The 23,433-nt window shown below is 37.6% G+C and overlaps 1 protein-coding gene across 4 annotated transcripts in view; it reads left to right on the forward strand.

Moving 5' to 3' along the window:
* Positions 1 to 360: 360 nt before the first annotated feature.
* CNTN1 (contactin 1) overlaps positions 361 to 23,433 on the forward strand; it is a 391,570-nt gene continuing 368,497 nt past the window's right edge. For all 4 annotated transcript variants that reach the window (XM_063620146.1, XM_063620145.1, XM_055250616.2 and 1 more), the window contains exon 1: positions 361 to 517. The gene's annotated coding sequence lies outside the window, so the exon portion shown is untranslated. The remainder of the gene's footprint in view (positions 518 to 23,433) is intronic.

Consider the following 23,433-nt stretch of genomic DNA (forward strand, 5'->3'; position numbering starts at 1 on the left):
TATGAGGCGCTGGCCTGATATTTTCGCCTGACAAATCTCCCGGAGCAGATGGTCCCTTCAGGGAAGCTCAGGAAAGTGCTGGGTGTCTAGTTATTGCCTGGACCCTCCCTACCTCTTGGGGCCTCAGATGACAAGTCATCAAGCCAGTTTCTCTCCAGCAAAGGTCCTTGATCCGGTAGCAGCAGGTTTGGGTTTCAGGCACTGCAGAGACCCTTTGCAGTTGGGTTTAGCAGCTACCCAAGTCTGCAGCCTGCGCTGGTCCTGGGGGTGAGAGTGATATCCCTGTTGTCCAATCAGAGACGCGGGTTTCCCTGTGGTCCCCGCCCCCCTTTCCCTGCTGCCCCAATAACCGCACTAAAAGGCCGAGCTTCTGCTGTCAAGTAGCCAGGGTGGGCTCCGCGAGGCGAGGAGGGGCTCCGGTGGGGAGGTGCGCTCCCAGGTGTTTGCAGCGGAAGTGAGAAACCTGTAGGGTATGGTCCAGCTGTGCCGCACCGAGGCGAGCAGGAGCGGGGAACAGGTAGGAAGCTGGACTTTTCCTTCTTTGCAGATAAAATAAAGAATGCGCATTTCCATGCTGTTGCCTCCCTTCCCCCAGCCCCGCCCAGCCCTCGTCACCCCCAAATCTCCTGCGGTCGCTGCAGCTCTCGCCGTGAAGTACGGCGCGGGAAGGACTGGGGCGGAGGTGGCTGGGGTGCGGGGAAGCAGGGGTGCGGGATGCCGGAGCCCTGGGGTGCCAGGCAAGGCAGGACGGCAGTGCCCTAGGAGAGGGCTCCGAGCCCGGGGTCTGTGTCTCGTCAACTTTCCTTTCGGAGGCTGCCGCCGCCAGCGCCGGGAACTCGCCCCAGGGATGCCATATCGCCTCGGCAGGGGAGGGGTGGGGAAGCAGAGAGGTCGGCAGCCCGGGGCCCGCAGGTCTTTTGCTCCCGACGCCGGCCCGCTCCTGCTCGTCTTTCCCATCCCACCTGGGCGCCTGGCTAGCGCATCGCGGAAAACCTGGGAGCGGTTGCGGAGAGGGGAGGAAGGGACTTGTTTGTCCCCTGAGCCCTCTGTTAAGATCTAGCTGCCTTCAGGAGAAGGGGGTGGGGAAGAATCCCTGCAACTCGAAGGGCACGTTGCGATTAATTACATCTCCGTTGAGAAGGCACCGGCCCTTCTCCACGATCTGCGGCAGGTGGGAGGGAGAGACCGCGGAGCCACTGCCCCTCCCCTCCTAGCCTGGCGCTGTCTACAGGAACCACCTTCACACCTAGTTTCTGAAAGGTGGGTTTGGCTTCAGGGATTTCCAGGGAGTCAAGTGATTGTGCCCGGATGGGCTCGGAGCGGCTGCGAGGCTGCCTCCCTAGGTGACCGCATCTGGGTAGTAGGTGTTGGCTCAGTGCCGGTTCCTGCAGGAGTCAGATTGCTGGGAGCAGTAGGCAGAAGAATTGCAGAGAGATCCGACGCTGCATCACCCTCTGGGACTGATGACACCCTGCTTTGAAAATTCCTGAAAAATTGGGATGATGGGAAAGAGGGAAAGGGGATAGCTGCGACCTTTCCTTATTTATTTATTTTCATGCCAAACCGGGCATGGGTATTCGTACGTGTGCTTGTGTGTGCACATCTCCAAGGTGGAGCTATATATAGCTCCTGCATACCCAGCCCGGCTTCCCTGCTGCTGAGCCGGCTGCCTTGGCCTTCTCAAGCAATCTGGAAGCACTGAGTGGGAGGGGCAAAAGGGAATCCAATTCTCCATTGGGGGAAAAGCCGGAGAAGAAGCATTCAGACTGCTGAAACCCTGAGTGAAATAATGTTTTTGTAACTCACGTAAAGATCAATATTTCATATTTCATGTTTTCAATATGTCATATTTCATGTTTTCAATATTTCAGTATTTTGAAAACATTCTTAGAGTGCCAATATGATCTTCATCCATTTCGCCGCATTTTTCGGTTTCTAAGTGTGCATATGAAACTTACCAGGCCGAAGTGTAACGCAAATCAAATTAATATATGCCGTATCTGGGATATTTTATTAGACTCGGCATAATGGTTTGGTTATTTGGTAGTAAATTTATTTCAGTGATAACTTATGGCTAACAGCATTTGGGGATCTGGGAATGGATCCACCCACTTTCCAAGACTAAGGAACTGCTAGAACCCTTGCGGGGGTAGATGTGAGGTATTTCTTTGTACAGATTTTACTTGTGGACCTGATATTTAAATTTGTACTGCTTTTTCATATCACATCTATTTGTACTACATGGGCTTTCTTTTATAGATTGATGTATGTGCATTTATCTTTGCCATTCCCTGAAATTATTTATTCCTGATGACCACCTTTCCATTTTCACAGATGAAGAAACTAAGATTCAGAGGACACAAGTGATTGGTTGAAAGTCTTCTGAAAACTTTAATATTCCAACAACCTGCCGTGTAATTATACTGCATAGCAGTTTCCCCTCAAATAGAATACTTTTTAGCTTCCCATGATTTTTGGTCCTGGCAACAAAATGTGGTTAATGTTGATACCAGGAACAATATAAATCAAATTTATTCAGTTCTAGTCTGACATGTATCCCTACAAAATTTAATTCTGTGTTTTAAGAACAAAATTCTGACTTGCCAAGTCATTTTGAAGATAAATGATTTAATCTACCAAGTTACCATCACAGGCAGTGTGAGCTGGCTTTTAATTTTGCTCTGCAACTTCCTGATGATCTAATTTGGAGCAAGTTAATTAAACTCTGAGAATCTGTTTCCTTGTCTTCAAAAGGAATTTTGTAGCATTGAATTTTCAGGTTGCTATGAGGGTCATAAAAAGTATGCATGTTTCTATCATGGGGATGGGCGCATAGTGGGTCATTAATAAATAGGGCTACTGGTAATAATAACAATACATTTGTATGTATCAACTAAATGCATTTTAAAATTCATGGTTCTAACAAAACGATCACTCCTCTTCAGAATCTCTAGTAGACTATTTTCACTTGGAAACTTAATCATACTTAGTCTTATTTTGTTGCTTAATCCTCATTTGTATGTCTGATTTGTTTTCTAATTAAGAAGTACTTTGCAGAAAAAGACTACGCTTATAATCTTTTTGTATACCCCACCACACTGAACACAGTCCTATAATAAAAAGATTCTTGTTCAGGAAGCATCATCCTAAGAAGCTGGATGGGTGCTGCAATGATTTGGGGATATTTTTTTGGTAGAAGGCTATGCCTTGGGAGGAAACTTCTTCTAGCTTTATGACCCTCTCCATGAGAAGTAATGGATGACAAAAAGTGTTTCTATATCTTTTCATAGAATGATTCAGTTCTCCAGTAGGGGTTATGACTATGTACTGGTTCTATGTATTCTCTTGTATCTTGTGTCCCTTGAGACCAACTAGAAAGAGCTGAAATAGACAATTTATATTTCTGTATACAAAATATGCCCTGTAATTGCCTTATTTCAAAAAAATCAACAAATGCTCCAATTTCCATCTATTTCTACATGTAAATTGGCCATGGTCTCTATCATATCCCACAGCTTATTCTAACTCACCAGTAAGCTCCTCCTCCTCAATTCCAATGTTTGTTTTCTTTTTATTGATGTATTATCCATTGTTCTCTTCTGACCTTCTATTTTCCATATTGTCCATCTTCTTCTTGAAATTTTGCCCCTTGACACCACAATGCTGATACCATAGTTTTTTCTTAATTTTTCTAACTTTCCTTTCTTTGTCTCCCTCTTATCTTCTCTTTCTATTTCTAGCTTTCAAGCAAATCCCCCAAATTGATGACAATTTATCTTATTGAAAATAAAGTTCTCCTTCTGCATTTCCATTCCTAATCTCCCTCCCATTACCCATTTCCTTTACACTTATCCTATTGGCTAAGAGCACAGACTTTGGGAGGAAGCCTGCAGGTGTTAATATTTAGGTATCATGAGGCAGTTAAGCGACCATCAGCAAGTCAGCTGGGGATTATCATAGCACTTATGTGAGAGGATTTTGTGATTTTTAAAATATTAAGTGAGATAATGCATGTTAAACATTCAAAATAGGGTTTGGCCCATGGTAATTGCTCATAAAGAATAGCTATTAATAATAGAAGTGCTAGTGTAGCAATTGTAATGTACAAGGTGAAAACTGGTTTTGCTTTTTCTCCATCAATAGGCATCATTCCTAAACTGGCTTTTATCAATGGAGACTACAACTTTACAGGCTTTCTGGCTTGTGGTTAATTACTTTTTAAGACGTTCTTTCCACTAGTCCAAGTGTTCACCATATAGTCAGTAATTAATTCATTTTTATTTTCAATGCTAATTTGTATCTTTCTCTGCTTATTCCAGCGCTAGTTTCCTCTGACACTTCATGCCTGGATGAGTCCGGTAGGCATGTTATCAAAACTTCCAATGTATAAGTCTGTCTGCTGTAATCTAAGATGCCATGTATTATTGGTATAATGTGTTTTCAATTTTCATTAGTGCTTCTATTTTCCTTTGAAACTTTCACTGTACTTTAGTTCAAATCTTAAAAAGCACTGATTTTGGAGCAGGAGACTCAGGTTCAACTCCTGACAATAGGACTGATCTGTTGTGTGACCTTGGAAATGTAGCAGCAGGAGGATGGGGCATTATTTCACCTCAATAATATGAATGATCTACTGTGTAAAGTTACATTCAAAAGTCTATCTATTCAATATTAAATTGAAAATGATACTTTATTATTATAAGGACATCTAGAATCATTAAAGAAATACTGGGGATAAAGAAAAATCCACCAAATTCCACAATACAAAGAGATCCTATTTCAATCTTCCAGTCTTATTTCTATTAATATAAATAGGTATTTTTCAATTACAGATTTGAGTTTATAGTGAACATGCACTTTTGTATTTAGCTTTTTAAACTGAATATACCTTAAACATTTATTCATTTCATTTAATATTCTTACTATCCATGTGTTTTTTGGCTGTCAATATTCTTTGATAGATCTTTAGGTTGTTTTCAGTTTTGCACCATCATGAAAATGAAACTTTGTATACATTAATATTTGCATTTCTGACCATTTCCTTATGACAAGTTCTTAGAAGTTACCCAGGCAAAGTGTAAATATTTTTAACTTCATAACACTTACTGCCAAATTGCTTCCCCCAAAATATAAGCACAGATTTATGCTCTACCAGTGTACCAGTGGTTGGACCAGTTTGGCCATACTCTCATTAACACTTGGTATTATTTTTAAAAATTGTGATGATTTTGATAGTATAAATTGTGTATCTAGTTATTCTTCTGAGTTATTGTTCCTATGATTTTGGATGAGTTCAAAAATGTTATTATGTTTATAGGTTCTTTGTATTTCTTAATTTGTGAATTTCATTTGACTCTTTATTGGAGTGTTCATATTTTCTTCATGTAATAGGAAATCTGTGGTATATTGCAAAAATTGTCCTCATCTTGTTCTTTGCATTTTAAAAAATGCTTTCTAACACACAGAAATGTAGAGCTTTACTGTAGTTTATAAATCTATTTGCAGTAGTATCTCTTTGTAGCTTTCAGGTTCAGAAAACTTTCTACCACTTAACGGAGAATTGAATATGAAAACAACATGTGACGGTGCTATTGCTGAACTTCTCTCCTCCTTTGAAGCAGAATCTGGCTTATATATATCATATGTATATCCCAGTGCGAAACGGCTCTGGGGACACAGAAAATTCACTCAGTCTATTAAGATCCCATTATTCTTTAGGCAGGTCTCCCATGAAGTGAATAGTACCTTAATTCTTTCTGAGCTACTATCGTCCATTTCAAAAGAGCCACAGGGCAGAATGCACTATGGAAGATATTAATGGCCAGGTTACTCAGCCAGAGCAGGGCACTTTGTTTGCACAATTATCTGAATGACTCAGGCACTAAATCTGCTTCTGCCAGGATTATCCAGATGGTCCTTAATTCACTAGATAATTATTCACCCCTGTACTTGATTTTGATGGTGTAGACCTGAGCATGTCATCACTTTTCCTGCACTGTTTTGTTACTACTCTAAATGCTTAGGGCTGGTTGCATTAGTTTCTTTTATGAGAGGCAGGTTGCCCAGTTCTTCAGAGCACAAGTGTTAAGAGTTATGCAGAGCTTTGCATGAAACCTAGCTCACTCAGTTACTAGCAGTGTGGTTTGAGGCCAGCCACTTAATTTTTTTTTCCTTTTTTTCTTTTTTCTTTTTTTTTTAACGGAGTCTCGCTCTGTCGCCCAGGCTGGAATGCAGTGGCGTGATCTCGGCTCACTGCAAGCTCCGCCTCCTGGGTTCACGCTATTCTCCTGCCTCAGCCTCCCGAGTAGCTGGGACTACAGGTGCCCATCACTAAACCTGGCTAATTTTGTTGTATTTTTAGTAGAGACGGGGTTTCACCGTGTTAGCCAGGATGGTCTCGATCTCCTGACCTTGTGATCCGCCCGCCTCGGCCTCCCAAAGTGCTGGGATTACAGGCGTGAGCCGCCACGACCGGCCATGAGAGCAGCCACTCAAATTTTTATACAACATTGTTTTCTGTGTAAGAAACATATTCAGAGTTTGAAGTCCCTATTTCAGTCTCCTCCCTTATAGTCACTTTCTTCTAAGTATATTCTATGTCATAACCACAGTTGTCTTTCTAAAACCAATTTCATCGTATTCTTCCTCTGCTGAAAATTTTTTGAGTTAGTTCCCCTTTTTTTGTATTAGTAAGATGTCTGAAGTCTTTTGCATTGCACCTAAAGTCCTTTATTAAATGGTACCTGGTAACTTCTCTAGATTCATTTTCTGATTAATCAAATTTCTTCCATCTCCCATCTCCCACAATGTCAATCAACTGAACTGTTTGCCTTCTCCTAATGCATCTTGTTTTCTCTTTTCTCCCAACACCCTCCCATGTTCCCCATGTTCTATTCTCTACTATAAATAACCTGTTTTCTTGTCTGCTTTTTAACTGACCTAACCTTTTCACGCCTTGGGTCAGGTGCCACCATTTTTTGGAGGACTTCCCTGAATTCCCAGTCTTAAATTTTGACTCCCATGGTAACCTGTGGATATCCCTGCCGTATCACTTACCATACTATATTGTACTGATTGTTTACTTGTCTCTTGCCCCCACTGTAAGTCCTTGAGGATAGAGACCATACGTTATTTTTCTTTGTTTCTGATAGAGGACCTGACATAGAGTTGATACTTAATAAATATTTTCTGAAGACATGAATAAAAGAAGGTTAAGATTAAATTAGTTTTTAGGATTTCAACAAATGAAGGATTCATATCTTTACCCTGGAAACCAATCAATAAAAACTAAAAATTATGTCGATCTTCACAATATTTCAAAAATTAACTTCCTGGTTTTGTTGATTTATACAGAATGAATAAAAAAGGGGTTTTTTTTTTTTAATGAGGAATTTTGTAATGAAAAGCATGCCTAGGACAGCCAATAATTCCAAATTGCTAAATCAGTCAATAAATATCTTTTAAATAATTCTGCATTTTAAAAGGAAAGAGGAATGTATAGTTATATGGATAATGTAGATGTATAAATTTAGCTGTGTTGGAATTAAATAATGGCAAAGTTAATTTCACTTTTCTTTATTTAATAGAAGGTCTTCCATTGGTGTCATCTTTGGTAGATTACAAAGTATGGTCACATGCATAGTCTTATTTGATCCTTCGAAACAGTTTTGAAAGTTAGATTCAAAGGCATGGTCATCCACATTTACAGATAATAAAACAAGCTCAGAGAAGTAACTAATTTGCCCAAGGTTACACGTTAGTGGCAAATCTGGACAAGTAAGATGATCTTGCTCATAGTTGAGTGTCCCATGTGTTATGCTTGGCCCAGAACATCTCACTGAGCAATGACTGCCACCATTTTGTCTAGGTTAAGGACAACAATCTTGATAGTAACAATCCCCTGAGCCATCTAGTAAAAATGTATTGCATTATTACCTACATAGGGTTTTTACTTAGATTTTTAGTAATCTGAGAAGAAACCAGCTGACACAACTTTTTGCTTTAAACATATTTTAAAGTCTTATATTTAGTTACTTGATCATTTAGAACACACACACATACACACACCATATTACCCTTTTTTTTGTTTGTTTTGAAGTATTTGTCTTTTTATATTAGGTGACAAGTACAATGCTCTTTCCCTTACTTTTTTTTTTAAACTTGAATTATTAAAATATTTTTTTCAGCCAGCACTTTGGGAGGACCAGGTGGGCAGATCATGAGGTCAGGAGTTTGAGACCAGCCTGGCCAACATGGTGAAACCCCATCTCTACTAAAAATACAAAAATTAGCTGGGCATAGTGGTGCATGCCTATAATCCCAGCTACTGAGGAGGCTGAGGGAGGAGAATCATTTGAACCCGGGAGGCGGAAGTTGCAGGGAGCTGAGATTACGCCATTGCACTCCAGCCTGGGTGACAAGGTGAGACTCTGTCTCAAAAAAGAAAAAAAAAAAATCTGGATTTTCTTTATTTAGTAGACAGTGTTCAACTTTAGTCTTCAGGTTTTGGCTTAGCATATATTCTGTAATCTTGGAGAACCAGATAGGCCAAATGCATTTTTTAGGAAATAGTGCAAGTGATGAAAAAGAAATTTATGAAAAAGAAATGGGTACTTAGAATGGTGATCTATCCTAGTTTGAAAATTACGAACACCGAGATATAAGATGATTTTTAAAATTTGACTTGTGCAAACGTCTTCTCTGTAATTGCACCTCAATTATTAACAATCACTTATCGAGCACTCACCCTGTGTTGGGCATTTAAAAAAAAAAAATGTGTTGCACATGACCATCTCAAAACTTTACAAAACCAGTGAAAAGGATTTTTAAAGTTTATTATTCCGATTTTGCAGATCAGGGAAGTTAGTTATTAAAAAGTTAATGCATGGAGAGGCTAGAATTCACACCCAGATTGTCTGACTCTGAAGTACAAGTTTTTAATTGCTGTGTTATTCAACACCAACCCCCAGGGTTCATGATAGCCCATGGTTTTAGCATTTCGTGAGTCACGGTTTAAAACGCTGCTATTCTAAGTGACCGGAATCTATCCCTAGACCCTCAAATAAATTTAGTATTAATACAAGGAATTAAATCATTCTAAATTTGCATATGTTTTATTTATGAATATCTTATTGATATCTTTCACTACAGTAATTTACATGGTGCAGTTTCCCAAGCATGAATTGAACCATTACAATGTGTCATTTAAATATGCCTCTGATGAGCCAATCATTTGAATTTTGACGCAAGCACCAGAAGTTTTTATGCATTTCTGCCCTAATTTTGCTTTCTAACATCTCAAATCATAAATAGTAATTCTCTCCTAAGGCTTCTAATCTGATAGTATTTAATTGTCATGGTTACTAAAAGTACAGATTTGTTAACTGTAACAGACAAGATGAATATTATAAACAATATTTATAATATTCTAGCTTGAAACGCAAGCTGTTTAATAGAATTTTATCTCAGATAAAACTTTCCTTTGTAAATTATTTTTATACATTAAATGTGGTGTAATATAATTTACAATATTTGTAAATGCCTAATGGATTGACTTTATTTTTCTTTTGGTCTACTTATATTATTTTGGAGAGAATAACAACTTTCAGATTGCTTGAAAATTAACCTGGTTTCTCAAAAAATGTTATTTTCAAACTTTGGTTTATGCACAAGTTGAGTGGTAATAAACCTAAGACATCAACTTTCAGTAAAACACTGTATTATTACATTCTTTCCTTTTCCCTTTTTAATTAAAGAATAGCAGACATACAGAAAACATTTGGCTCAGGGAGCTATAACAAAGTATTCATACTGTGAGATCAATATTCATTTCAGAAGAAGGAATCTTGTCAGCACCCAGGTACCCCGCTTCCAGCCCCACTTAATCACGATCGCCTTACTCTTCTCCAAAGACAGCTTCTGACTAATAAGACTGTAGAATAGTTTTGTCTGTTTTTAAAATCTACATAAACGGAATCATGAAATATGCATTTTTGTACTGGATTTTTTTTTTCCCCCAGAGACAGGGTCTTGCTCTGTTGTCCAGCCTGTTCTTGGACTCCTGGTCTCAAACGATCCTCCCTGCTCGGCCTCCCGGAGTACTGGGATTACAGGCATGAGCCATCATGCCTGGCCCAGACTCCTTTTGTTCAAAATTTTTTGTGAGCTGTGTCAATATTCTTGCATGTAGCAATAATTTATTTTCATTGTGCTGTAGAATTCTATTGAATGAATGCCCCCAAAATATACATATTTATTCTATTGTTGAATACTTGGGTTGTTTCCAGTTTTGTGTTATTACTGATAGTTCTCCTACACATGTTTTCAAATTTATTAGACATTGTTTTTCTTTTTTCTCTTTGAGAGGAGTTTCGCTCTTGTTGCCCAGGCTGGAGTGCAATGGTGCGATCTCGGCTCCTCGCAACCTCTGCCTCCCAGGTTCAAGCGATTATCCTGTCTCAGCCTCCCAAGTAGCTGAGATTACAGGAGCCTGCCACCACGCTCCGCTAATCTTTTGTATTTTTAATAGAGGTGGGGTTTCACCGTGTTGGCCAGGCTGGTCGTGAACTCCTGACCTCCACTGTGCCCGGCCGAAAATTGAATTATACCACATACGGTGTTCTGCCACTTCCTTTTATCTTGGACAACTTTTTCTTTCCACATATTATAGTGCCAACACATTCTTTTCAGCACTTGCATAGTATCCCTTTGCATAAAACACAATTTATTTGTCTCATTATTGGAACTTTGGGTAATGTTTCCAATGTTTTTTAAAAAAGAATGCTACAGAAACATTATTCTACGTGTAGTTTTGTATATTCCTGGGAATATTTTTCTAAGATATTTCCAGAATGAAATTGCTAGCCAAGAGGTATATATATATTTTTTACAGATGATTGGTATTTCCAAGTTGCCCTTTAAAGAGACTATAGTAATTTATAATCTTAGAAACATGAATAGGAATCTCTGCTTTTGCATATTTTCCCTAGTACTATTATCAGTCTTTCAAATATGTTTGGATTTTGTATTTCCAAATCAAATTATTACTGAAAAAATAATATAAATGAAGCATAGCTGTGTGCTAAAGAGATCATAAAACATAACATTTGGTATTTCCCTATAGACTAAATTTTGCTATTTTAGATAAAAATATTTCAGTTATTTTTGGAATTATAAAAACATTTCAGTTTATTTAAGTGGATCCTAAGTTGTTTCATAAAATTCAAACTAAAACTCCCCTGCCTTCATCGTTATTTTTAGTATTACAGCTTTTCAATGGGTAAAGACTTAAATCTATATTCTGGCACTTAGTAGATACGTAATTTTGGAAAATTTACTCAGTTCCTCTTACTTTGAGTGCCTTCGTTTTCCAAAGTCGTGAAAATAGATATGGAAGTTAAGTTTGCTGTATCGCTCTCATCTGATGGTTTTCCAGTTTTGATTTAGGTAATTAGGCTACTTAGGCAGGTGCCTGTTTCTCACTGACCTATTTATGACCCTCTCAGAGCTGCTTGTTCTTCAGTGAGAAGAGTTTCTAGACATGAAAAGGGGCCTGTTTCCTATGAATAATCTACAAAGTAGTCTCTTCTGCTAGTTAGAAATGGAAAGAAGTGATGTGAATAATATTTCCTTCTTTCCTTCATTTATATTGTTGGTGAGAGGAGGGAGAGAGAGAGAGAGAGAACAGAAACACAGATCTACCATGTGGTAGACATTGCACTGGGGCTAGAGATACAGTAATGATTAAGTGAGACTTTTTCTTGCCTTCAAGAGTCTTCTAAACTAAGTTTGTAAAATAGATAAAAAGGTAGTTCAAAACCGCGAATGGGTGCCTTGAGCCAAGCAGAGCCAACATGCTAGGGGAATTATTCTATGCAGAGGACAAATAAAGACCTGGAGGCAAAGAACAGCATGACTGGTTCAAATAACAAAAAGAAATAAAGAAATATGGTATAGTATAAATTATACAGTAGCAAGACACATGGCTGAAGAGCAGAAAAAGAAAGTTTCTTTAAAGTGTTGAAGTATGTGTCTTATTCTCGGAGCAATGGTTAAAAGAAAGGCAGTGATTTAATCAGATTTCATAATTATTTTTTAGGATTTAATAAAGTAAAAGACACTAGCTATGAAAGGACTGTAATTTCAAAAATGTTAAAGAAAATAAGTCTAGATTTGAAACAGCATATCTAGATCATTCTTGACAAAAAAAGAAATTTTGAAAACTTGGCAGGCCCATACTCTCCAAATTATCTTTTAATAAGATCTAGTAGTAATTTTATTATTGACTTCATCTTGCTGTTAGGCATGTTATGAAAACTCCCTTTGAGTAGTTAAGAAAAGATAATTAAACATAGAGTCATATTTTTTCATCTTCATCTTTTTCACAGCTTCTTTGATTACACAGCTTCTTTCTTGATTTTGGCTAAGACACATATATTTTGAAAGCCATAAAAATTCACAGATGTCCTAGACTTAGGATTTTATCCCTAGCTATGGCTTAGAATACTACCTTGCTTATTTTTATAAACACGTATGGTTTCCTGTTTGTATACAATCATATCTGTTATGGGGGTATAAGAAATAGTCATTTACAATATGACTAAATCACTAAGGAAAAGATGTACAGTAAAACTTGGATTTTGGAGATATTTTAAACTGATGGTTTCTATAAAATGCTATTCCCTGGAACTTCTCATGCCTCACATCACCAGACCGAGAATTTTTTTGTCTTATTTATTTCTACAATGGTAAAGTAATTAGTTGTGAAGAGGAAAAATTGCCATTGCTACTGACCTAAATGATGTTAGTCGTACTGAAATGTGCTCAGAGAATCATTGCTCAGCATGTGAAAAGCTTATCCTTGCAATAAAAATCCCTCTATTTTCTGATACTCTGATAACATTATATATTGAGAAGTCACAAAGATTTACTGATATATAGCAAGTGTAATTTCTTCTTTGTTTCTTCTTTACTTTCTGTCTCTTTTTAGTGCCTTCAGTGTTCAGGAAAGTGTCATGCCAAGGTATATTGACAATACTGGTCCTTTTTGAGTGTCCAAAAACAGTGGTATTTCTCGAAGCTAGTGATTACCTATTATTTGATTCATTAGGGAATTAAAATTTGTCAGCCTTTTCTCCAGGATTTTGTTTCATCCTGAGAATATTTTCCTTCTCAATTGCTTGCAGTTGACACCACTATTTGAATCCTGATGAATTATTTCTGCTTCACGTTTGCCATAGACCTTCTGCTCAATTTGCATATGCTTATATACTTTCTTTATCATAAACTTCCTTGTGTTTGAAATGGGGTAAGCACTGTTGATGATGGGTAGTAATAGAGAATTATTCCATCTACATCAGATCATACTTTTTTTTTTTCAATGTTTAATAACAGGTTCTAGAATTCTGGGCAAAAGTAACATCTCTTTTTTTTTTAAGTGTTGTATTAGTCCATTCCTGCATTGCTATAACAAAATACCTGAGACTGGGTAATTTATAAAGAAAAGAGGTTTAATTGACCACGGTTCTGCAGGCTGTACAGGAAGCATAATGCAGGCATTGCTTCTGAGGAGACCTCAGGTAGCTTCTAATCGTGGTAGAAGGTAAAGAGGGAGCAGGCGCCTCACATGGCAGGAGTAGGAGTAAGAGAGAGCGGCGGGGAGGTGCTGCACACTGAAACAACCAGATCCCACAATAACTCACTCACTATCCTGAGAACAGCACCAAGGGGTTGGCGCTAAACTATTCATGAGAAATCTGCCCCAGGATCCAATCATCTCCCACCAGGCCACACCTCCAACATTGGGTATTAAGATTTGACATGAGATTTGGGTGGCAACACAGATCCAAACTATATCATTTGATGCTTTATATATATAGATAATATATATATTTTTTATTATACTTTAATTTCTAGGGTACATGTGCGCAACGTGCAGGTTTGTTACATATGTATACATGTGCCATGTTGGTGTGCTGCACCCATTAACTCGTCATTTACATTAGGTATATCTCCTAATGCTATCCTTCCTGCCTCCCCTGATGCTTTAACCAGAGAGAAATCTTTGCCTGTGTCTTCACTGTATATCTGGTAAACATCTGCTCATTTCTCAAGTTCCCTCCACGCCACATTTTTCAGGAAGCTTCTCCTGGCCTGACTTCTCCCAGGCAGATCGACACCTCCCTCATATGTTCCTAGTGTATCTTGTATAAACTTCTCACATAGCCTCTTTAACACTTCATTATCCATACTTATGTCCATGTCTCCCTTTCTTTACTAGATTGTAAGAGTAGAGAATATGTCTTTTCAATTTTATTTTGAATCTTCAATGCCTAGAACACTGCCTCAAACTTATAGGACCCTCAAAACACACTAATGTTTTGGATGTTTTTAAGTAAACAAAGAAAATATTTTAGAAATGTTTTTTGTAATAATATTTAATATTCTGAAAATCCCAGAGGAAGGTTGTCTATTTATTAGCAGATGCCCACACTACCTCTTCCATATTGGTAGATATGATCATGATAATATATATGCTGTATAACTGATACATTATAAGGCACTGGCTGTTCTCAGTATTTACAGTTCATAAGAATTACCTGAGATTGTTAAAAAGGAGGAATCCTGACTCTCATCCCTACAGACTCTGGCTTAGTAGATCTGATACGGGACCCAGGAACCTGCATTTCTAACAATGTCTCTGTTGCTTCTCAGAGCACATTCCAGAAACAAAAATTTTGATCAACCTAAATGGAATTAATTCTTGTGCTTCAACAAAACATACATATAAAGACGTGCACGCGCACATACACACACACACACACACACACACACACACACACACACACCCCTGCTCAGATTAAGACTATGGAATTGCTTTTAAATACCTCAAGGATCACCACAATGCCAGAGCCATCACCATTACTTCTTTCTCTTACTCTGTCATTGCTTTTCTCCTTTTCCTCTTTCATTTCATTTCTTTTCTTTTCTTTTTTTTTCAAGATGGAGTCTCGCTGTGTCACCCAGGCTGGAGTGCAGTGGCGCGATATCAGCTCACTACAAGCTCCGCCTCCCGGGTTCATGCCATTCTCCTGCCTCAGCCTCCTGAGTAGCTGGGACTACAGGCACCTGCCACCACACCTGGCTAATTGTTTTTTGTTTTTTTTTAGTAGAGATGGGTTTTCACCGTGTTAGCCAGGATGGTCTCGATCTCCTGACCTCATGATCTGCCCCCTTCAGCCTCCCAAAAGGCTGGGATTACATGCTTCCTCTTTCATTTCTATTATTTTTCTTCTTTTCTAACAAAGGATGGCTTTTTACAAATATTGCCAACCAATCTGAGCATCCCTTTCCTTTCATGTTGAATACTAATTTATTTCAGTGCACAAAATGTTCCAATCTACTGTGCTTGTCCAGATATGTTTTTTGATGACTGATAATGGGTGACTGATTTGTCTCTAAAGAAAGTGTTTCATTGTGAGATGAAGAGGAAAATATGAGGAAGAAAAAATATTTTGGAGTCTTCAGTTTCTTGGGTGGCCATTGGAAAGACAGTTTCTATACTGCTAATTTTAATGTAAGATATTTTTAGTCAACCAAATTCTCAACGTGGCTGCAAAATGAAGCATAATTTATGTACAAACTAAGAGCAAAGGCCACTTGCTGTAATTTTTATATAACTGTTATCAAAAATTGATGCACTATTTTATAATATTAACTCTTCCAATGGCTTTTTAGTCCTAGGTACTTTTCTCAAATAGAAATTATATTGTGATCTAGAATTTTGAATGTAATTTGAAGTTACATTTTCTTCCATTTATTAAATTTTACATTAGAGAGAAATTATGGTATATTACTCGTACTATGCTTTCATTTTGGAAGTCAAAATTGTACCACTAAGACTCTCTATTAACATTTCTTAATTAACTATTGGGTTTCTGGCAAGCTATGAGCATACCTTGTAGTTTTTGTGGGTTTAGTTCCAGATCACTCAGTAAAGCCAGTATTGCAATAAAGAGAGTCACACAAATTTTTTGATGTTGCAGTGCTTATAAAAGTGATGTTTACACTATAGTCTATTAAGTGTGCAATAGCATTATGTCTAAGAAAATGTACACACCTTAATTAAAAAATACTTTGTTACTAAAAATGCCACTAATTGTCTGAGCCTTCAGCCAGTCATAATCTCTTTTTGCTGGGAGAGGGTCTTGCCTAGATGCTGATTTCTGAGGACTGATTTAGGGTGGTGGTTGCCAAAGGTTGGGGTGGCTATGGCAATTTCTAAAAAGATGACACTGAGGTTTGTGAAATCAGTTGACTCATCTGCAGCATGCAATTCTGTTTTATAGCCTTTTACCCACAGTAGAGCTTCTTTCAAAATTGGAATTGATCTCTCAAATTTTGCTACTGCTTTATCCACTGAATTTATGTAATATTCTGAGTCCTTACTTGCCATTTCAACAATGTTCACAGCATCTTCAACAGGAGTAGATTCTATCTCAAGAAACCACTTTTATCCACAAGAAGCAACTCCTCTTCTGTCACAGTTTTATCATGAGATTATAGCAATTCAGTCAAATATTCAAGCTCCACTTCTAATTCTATTTCTGTCGCTATTTCTACCACTTTTGCATTTATTTTCTCCACTGAAATATTGAACTCTTCAAATTCAACTTCTTCCAAACTCCTGTTAATACTGATACTTCTATTTGACTTCCTCCCAAATGTACTCAATGGCATCTAAAACAGTAAATTCTTTTCAAAAGATTTTTAACTGACTTTTTCCCCAGATCCATCAGAGGAATTACTATCTATGGCAGCTAAAATCTTATGAAAGGTATTTCCTAAATAAAAAAAAATCTTGAAAGTCAGAATTACTCCTTGATTCATGGCTGCAGAATGGGTGTTATGTTAGCAGTCATGAAAATAACAGCAATCTCTTCATACATCTCCCCCAGTGCTCTTGGGTGACCTGGTGCATTGTCAATGAGCAGTAGTATTTTGAAAGGATTGTTTTTTTTTTTCTGAGCAGTCGGTCTCAACAGTGGGCTTAAAATATTTAGTAAACCATGCTGTAAACAGATATGCTACATCCAGACTTTGTTGTTCTATTTGCAGAGCACAGGCAGAGTAGAGTTAGCGTAATTCTTAAGTGCCCTAGAATTTTCAGAATGCTAAATGAGTATTGGCTTCAGATTAAAGTCAGCAGCTACATTAGCTACTAATAAGAAAGTCAACCTGTCCTGAAATTTTGAACCCAGGTGTTGACTTCTCCTTTTTAGCTCTGAAAGTCCTAGATGGCATCTTTTTCCAGTATAAGGCTGTTTTGTTTACATTGAAATTACATTGTTTAGTGTAGCCACCTTCATGAGTGAGCTTAGCTAGATCTTCTGAATAACTTGCTGCAGCTTTTACATCACATCACCACTTCCTGCTTCACTTCGCATTTTTATGTTATGGAGATGGCTTCTTTCCTTAAACCTCATGAACCAACCTCTGCTAGCTTCCAGCTCTTCTTTTAGCATTCACAGAATGGAAGAGAGTCAGGGCCTTGCTCTGGCTTAGGCTTTGGCTTAAGGGAATGTTGTGGCTGGTTTGACTTTCTATCAAGGCTACTCAAACTTTCTCCGTTATCAGCAATAGTCTGATTGTCTTTCTTATTTGTGTGTACACTAAAGTAGTACTGTTACATTTTTTCAAGAATTTTTCCTTTATACTCACAACTTAGCTATTTCTCCAGGAGCCCCAGGTTTTTTCTTAGCTTTCCACATAGCTTCCTTACTAATCTTAATAATTTTTAGCTTTTGATTTAAAGTGAGAGACACGGGACTCTTCCTTTCAATTGAACACTTGGAGGCCGTTTTATTTGACTTTTTTTTCCCAGAACCATCTGAGGAATCACTATCTATGGCAGCTAAAATCTTATGAAATCTTACGAATCTTAGGGGCCATTGTAGGGTTACCTGAAGGAATTTCAATATTGTTGTCTCAAGGAATGGGAAGGCCTGAGGAGAGGGAGAAAGATGGAGGAATTACCCCTTGGTGGAGCAGTCAGAACACCTATTGATTAAGTATCAATTAAGTCTTACGTAGGTGCAGTTCATGGCACCCCAAAACAATTACTATAGTAATCAAAGATCACTGATCACAGATCACCATAACACATATAATAATAATGAAAAAGTTTGAAATATTGTGAGAATTACCAAACGATGACACAGAGATAAGAAGTGAGCTCATGCTGTTGGAAAAATGATGACAATAGACTTACCTGACACGGGGTTGCCACAAAACTTCAATTTGTAAACAAATGTCATATCTGTGAAGTGCAATAAAGTGAAGTCCAATAAAATGAGGTATATCTGTACTGATAAATTTCCACTGAATATGGAAATCTAATATCTGATCTAAGATGGTAGATACGAATATAGTGACTGGTATTCATTTAAGATATTTTTTGAGTACAGACTTGTAAAACAATGTTACAACTGTTTTTACAAATATTATTTATTCATATTGTCCTCTATTTCTAAAAAGAATACTGCAAAACCAAGGAATTTCTTATGGGTTCTTGCAAATATACAGGTAGAGACAATCTTGCTGTTCTCAACAATTATTTTATCTTTTTAGATTTCATAGTGTAATTCACACATAAGCTAGTTATTTCTACTTTTGAATTTTAAATTCAGCCTTTCTCCACATGCTTTGGAACCTATTCTAGAAGAAGACACTAATACTTATATTGCTAAAAATATCACTCTGAGGTGCACTATCTTAGTTAAATTGGGCTTCACCTCAGCGTCACTATTTCTACAGCTATCCTTTAAACCTGTCAGAGAGAGGAATCTCTTCTCTTTCATATTTCTAATCCCTCTACTGGTGCTGTGGATCTCAACTTTCCACAACATGAAGGGAAATTTTCTCTTGTGCTCAGAAGTTTCTACTCCTGAAATTTCAGTCTTTCCCTGTCAATTCTAGAATTCTCCTGCCTTCAAACTTTTGGGTTATGTTTCTCTACTAACTTTTCTAGCTATGTTTTTCTTTCATTTTTCTCTTCCCTTTTCAGAATTACTAGTCTGTAGTTTCAAAATCTCTTCCACCCAATTTGTTGTAGAGAAAAAGTAAAGCCAATTTTGGTCTAAGTCTTCTTTCTCCTCTTAGGATCTGGGTTATATCCCTTCACATTTTTAGGGACCTCACTGTATTCATTATCACTTCTTTCTTGTATCTTAAACCTTACCCTCTCTATTGACCTCCTGATGTCAGGATTTATGCTTGGCTAATTCTCTTTATCTAAAAACAATGCAGAAGACATTAAACAAATGAAAACCCTCCTTAAACTTTTGCACCCCCAACTAATAACCATAGTCATTTCTCCTTCTTCTCTTTTGTAGCCAGATTTCTTTCTTTGTTTCTTCTTCTCCTCCTCTTCCTACTCTTCTACCTTTTCTTCTTTTTTTAAGATACAGGATCTTGCTGTGTCTCCCATGCTGGAGTGCAGTGGTATAATTAATAGCTCTCCATTACCTCAAACTCCTGAGCTCAAGGGATCCTCCCACCTCAGCTTCCCAAGTAGCCGGCACTACAGGCACTTGCCATTATGGTTAGCCTGTTATTTTTATTTGTAGAGAAGGGATCTTGCTATGTTTGCTATGTTTCCCAGGCTGTTCTCAAACTCCTGGCCTGAAGTGATTGTCTTGTCTCAGTTTCCCAAAGTGTTGGTATTACAGGAGTGAGCCACTGTGCCCAGCCCCAAATTTCTTTAAATGTTCATCTATGCTTACTTCACAGTTCTTTGCCTTGAATTCACTCTATACCTCTGAAATCTGCTTTTTATTATTTTATTAAAGCTGCACTTTACTAGGTCACTAAAATATCCTTATTTCATAAATTGTATGAATACTTTTCAGATGTTATCTTACTAGACCTTTCATCACAAATTAACACTGTTCAGTTTTTCTTCTTGGAAAAAAACTTTTGATAGTTTGGATTTGTTTTACAGCAAATATTCATTTATCTTCTATTCCTACTGTGATAGAGCATACTGCCATGTCAGTTGATGTTGCGCTAGGCCATGTGATTTTCTGTGACCAATGTAATAGTAGTGGATAGGAACTAAGTAGAGGTTTCAAATGTGCATCTGCTATTTTTTTTTTTTTTTTTTTTTTTACTTAAAGACTAGTGTGATAGTAATGCTTGGTTCTTATACTCTGTCATCTGCCTTGAGAAGCACATGTGCTAGGAACCTGCGGATCCAAGGTGGATGTGGAGAGATCTGAGCAGAGCTGAACTCAATACAAAGCTTAGAGCAAGCCCAACCAACTCCATAGCCTAAAGTGTAACTGGCCCAGTCAAACTGTGGACCTATGAGCAAGAAAAAAATAAATGCCTGTTGTAATTTGGGGATGTTTATTTTGCAGTATTATCAGACAATAGCTGATTGATATAACTCAATTCCTAGAAACTTAATAAAACCATCTTCTGGATTTTTCTTGTAAGTTTCAGGAACCATTGTAACATGCTATAGTTTGGATGTTTGTTCCCCAAAACCTCATTTTGAAATTTAATTCCCAGTGTTGGTGGTGTAGCCTAATGGAAAGTGTTTGGGTCACCAGGGAGGATCCCTCATGAACGGCTTGCTGTCGTCCTGCAGGTAATCTGGGGATGTGAGTTATTTCTTAATTCCCATGAGAGCTGGTTGTTGAAAAGAAGTCTGGCACTTCCCTTCGCACTCTTGCTTGTATTGCTATAAAGGAATACCAGAGGCTGTGTAATGTATAAAGAAAAGAGGTTTATTTGGCTTATGGTTCTGCAAACTGTGCAAGAAAAACACCACTAGCTTCTGCTTCTGCTCAGGACCTTATTTTTGCCTTCATTTCAAAACCAAGTACATTCCATTAAAAAGTTTTTAAATGAACTGAGCCTTTTATTTTGAATCCTATATCATGGCTTTTTTTTTTTTTACTGCTTTCTCAAAAATATAATTGAAGTGATTTATGTCATCTAGAGAAGTATTTTTCTCCCTCAAGTCATGGATTGATATAGTTCATGGGAATAATTACAGGGATTTATTGAGCAGAAATTTAAATAAACTTGATGTTGGATAAAATCAGTACTGTCATGCTGAGGAGCATTTTATCATGGTTGTTATCATACTTGTTTATATTATACTAAATAAAGTATGTGTATATATATATATTTTAAATGCAGAATAAACTTAGTGATTTCTGTTTCTTTATGCTAATAACCTATTGATTATTTGGAATATTATCATGGGTTGATTTTTCTATTTATATGGAATGACATAACACATATAAATGCCCCCCCCACACCATAAAAAACATTTGACTAATGAAAGTGCTAGAGAAGTTATGCTGTACATGTAGTATTTTTAAGGTCCTATCATGTTAAAAATATGCCATAAGGCATAGGAAAAGAAAGTCAGTATTTAGGGAGAATGAAGGAGCTCTATATGTTCCCAATACAATAAACGAAAAAGTAAATGAAATGTCCAATCCAATAACCCTTATGCATTATTACTATGAGAACCACTGGAAAATAGAGTCATATGTCTTTTCCACATTTAGTGCTTTGGTCAAATCTATTGTTTAATGACAGAATCATACCTTTTTCCCCTAGTATTATGAAATTACACTCTTCTCTATTTCTCACTGCTAAGAGGAACAGGATGAGGTCAAGTGACCTCCCTGGTGGGTAATTGGGATTCTACTGATCACTGGAAAGATCTTATTTTATTCTTTGACTATCTATATGGTATGAGATGGGAATGATTACCCGCTGTTTTATTTTTTTGTTTGTATTATTCAGAAAATAGCATTCTCTACTTAAAGAACTTACAATTGGCAGTTGACTTAGCATCTTGTCTGTTTGAAAATTCTTCACAGGTAGACACATATTAAAGATTTTTGGATTTTCAAAAAGCAGATTTTCACTTTAAACATTAATAAACTCAAGAAAGTCATGCAATTAGGGCACTTCATGAAGAAAAGTGGAACAGTATGTGTGTTTCTGGAATCAATGGGTTGCTGGATAGTAACTGTAAATCTTACACAAAGGATCCCATATTACTGAATAATAGCACCTTCCCCCATCTCTCCAACATAGGCATGATTAAAATGTTGATTATTTGTGAAGTTACGTTATTCATCTTTGTTGGAAAATGAAAAGATACAGTAGCACGTCTAATCCTTTATTATCAAGATGCTCTTATCTTTTATATCTTCACAGAAATAGAGGTTGAGATCAATATTATATATTATTTGCTTTAAGAAGTGACATGTTGAATCCGCTTTCCTGCAGACTTTCATTTATTCAACCTCAAACTGATTACCTTGTAAGATGTCAGGGTTGTCAAAAATGCTATTTAACATGAATTTTTTTATAGAGATGAAGCAACCAAAATGCAAGATTATATTTCAGTGAGCTAAAAGTGACTATATCATATGAATATTCTGCAGCTTCTGAAACTTTGGGATTTTGTGCTATCCAGCTCCCGAGGGATTCTTACTGCCTCAGGACCTGCTGAAACAAAATATGCCTTTGATATTTAACTCTATGCTCTGTATGCGATCCACTCAAAACTAGACTGAAAGTCTTTTGTTTCTTAAAAAAGAGGTAAATATTGACCTTAGACAAGAACTTCAAGTCCTCATGGTCATTCTGCAGCTGATTGAAAAATTCTCTGTGAAAGAAAACAATTTTGGGAGCATTTTTGTAGAAAAATTAAAAAATGGATGTAGAAAGACATGCGATAAGAAAATATAACACCATGGATTAAGAACTGAATTTCATTTGTTTTAGATTTCCTCTAAGCCCATGATTCTTAAGCATGAATGTACATTGAATATCACTGGAATTGCTTGTTAAAACAGATTCCTTGGTGGGGCGTGGTGGCTCACACCTGTAATCTCAGCACTTTGGGAGGCCGAGGTGGGTGGATCACGAGGTCAGGAGATCGAGACCATCCTGGCTAACATAGTGAAACCCCATCTCTACTAAAAATACAAAAAAAAATAGCCAGGCGTGTTGGCGGGCGCCTGTAGTCCCAGCTACTCGGGAGGCTGAGGCAGGAGAATGGTGTGAACCCGGGAGGCGGAGCCTGCAGTGAGCCGAGATCACGCCACTGCACTCCAGCCTGGGCGACGGAGCGAGACTCTGACTCAAAAAAAAAAAAAAAAAAAAAACAGATTCCTTGACCCCACTGTCGAAGAGTCTAATTCATTAGGTCTGGAGTGCAGCCTGATAATTTGCATTTTAACAAGCTCCCAGGTGATGGTGGTACTGCTTTTTTGAGAGCCTCCTTTGGGTAGCACTGCCCTAAGTAGTAACTTTGGTGCCAACACTTCTTTGTTAACTGGTAACTCTTATCTCAGAAAATGATAATGATGCCAAGAGTATTAATGCGAGAAAAGAACA

The sequence above is a fragment of the Symphalangus syndactylus genome, chromosome 17 (genome assembly GCF_028878055.3).
Source record: "Symphalangus syndactylus isolate Jambi chromosome 17, NHGRI_mSymSyn1-v2.1_pri, whole genome shotgun sequence".
Classification (NCBI taxonomy): Eukaryota; Metazoa; Chordata; class Mammalia; order Primates; family Hylobatidae; genus Symphalangus; species Symphalangus syndactylus.